A 2,069-nucleotide genomic window follows, 5' to 3' on the forward strand; every position below is an offset into this window, starting at 1 on the left:
TTTTTTGCATGGTCTTGAAGCTTTCAAGTCTATGGATAATTGCTAATAATTCTTCCAGAGTATCATTTCTCAGGAAACCAATAGGGCAATTGAAGTTCGGGAAGAGAAAAAAAATTGGTTATAAAGTCCAATAATCCGAAAAGATTAATAAAGGTAAACGGTCGTTTTTTCCCACCAGCGGAATTGGTACACAAGATTTTATCGTTGGTTATTGGATGTGAAGGAAGATTGTGTACACTTTTTGCTTGATCCTGTGCCCGCTAATCTCCTCTTAATCTTGCCAGTCTTCGCCTTCGTTTCAAAGTAGAGAGTTAATCAAAAAAATTTTTGTTCTCGCGATAATCGTGGTCTGGGACCCACATTCATCGAGAGGATATTTCATTTGTGCTTCTAAGTATGCTTGAAGGGATTGTAGATTTTCTCCACCATCGAGGGAGTTCATCGTTTCGTTATAATTGCTTAGTACTTCCTTCTGAGCGTCGATTTGGAAGTACGTTTGAAATTTCTGGGATCCTTGACTGGTCCGCTCGAGTGGCCGCCTGTTGACAAAGCCGTTACTTGGTCGCGGTGTGCTTACGTAGTCAACAGCGCGTGATTGAATACAGCAATCTACTTCTATGGGTTTTTGTTTTGGTGCTTGCTTTGGGGCTAGTGCTTTTAAGGCTGTATGATTGGATGATAATTCCCAAATTGGATATGCGTCCTGGGGGGTTTCATTTGACGTTATTGATTTGAGAGATAATTTTGGAACTCTTGTTTTGGTTGGGATTGTGTCGGCGTAGCGAAAAGTGAGACACCGCGATAGGCGTTCCCCGTCAAGGGGCGTATTATATGATTCCAGGTCCAGTTGTTCTTTACGGCATTAAGGATGTCAGAGTATTTGGTGTCCCTTTTGTTGATTTGTATAGTTTCAGCACACGTCCGACACGTTCCTGGAGTTAAACTCGAGCAGATTGCCTAAGATATCTATTAAGGATCCGATTTCGTCGAGTACTTTGTCCAAGTTCATATTTCATCTATTCGCCGATCCACAACCACCGCATTTGCGTCGAGATTTAGGATGCCATTTGTTGGTTTGTTATATTGCTCTTTACAAACCCTAATAATTGTATCACCACTATGACTTTCAATTATTCTGGGTTGATGGTAGTAATTAGTACTACTTTCGGGTATATGCTTAAGAATTGCTGGTCCTACTAAATTGTTTGCATTAGCTATGAACATTTTTACCGTAAGATGATTTTATAATTTTATTACACATTTAATTTATTAACATTCTGTGAAAAAAAGTATAAATTATATTATAATTACAATAATGTTATACATTATTTTAGTAATGTAACAATTATTGTAGCAATGTTATAACATTACTTATTATATTGTTTTACCGCTATTTATTTATTTATTTTTTTAAAATTGGTTACAAAAACAAATTCCAACCAACAACTAGAGGAAACTTCAAAATGAACCAAAACGTAAATTTTAAGCTAAAACTACTACAAACAAAAAAATGCAAAATAATAATAATACCAATGCAAAAAATGATGTAGTTTTAACCTTCTGATGAGTATTTAATTATTAGGGTAATTACACTACTCAACATGACATGAACAATTCATTATAAGAAACAGTTTTCAATTTGTGACTATGTGCATTATGATAACAGTTTATTTTTAATTACATTATCTGACCAAAGCGCTAATAATTCCAGTTGTAAAGCCTACATAGCAAGCTAAACGGACTAAAGTGTAAATAATTAGCGCAGTAATGAAAGCGTCTCAAGGAAATGTAGTGTCGTTAAGACCAAGTAGGATAATTGAGGTCCAATAATTTAATAAATAAAAAGAGGAAACCCAGCTGTGAATCGATTTCATCATAAAACCACACCGATCATATGCCATCTTCTATTCAGTTATTGTCACCCTATCATGTTGAGTCTGTGGTCATATGGTGAAGGAATTCTAAAGCGATCCCACGGCTTTAAACAAAGTCTATTCGGACCATGTGACATTAATAACAAGGTGCCCAAACAACGACAGAATATTCCAAAGTCAAGCGGAGAAGCGCAC

The sequence above is a fragment of the Glossina fuscipes genome, unplaced genomic scaffold (genome assembly GCF_014805625.2).
Source record: "Glossina fuscipes isolate IAEA_lab_2018 unplaced genomic scaffold, Yale_Gfus_2 116, whole genome shotgun sequence".
NCBI classification, from domain to species: domain Eukaryota; kingdom Metazoa; phylum Arthropoda; class Insecta; order Diptera; family Glossinidae; genus Glossina; species Glossina fuscipes.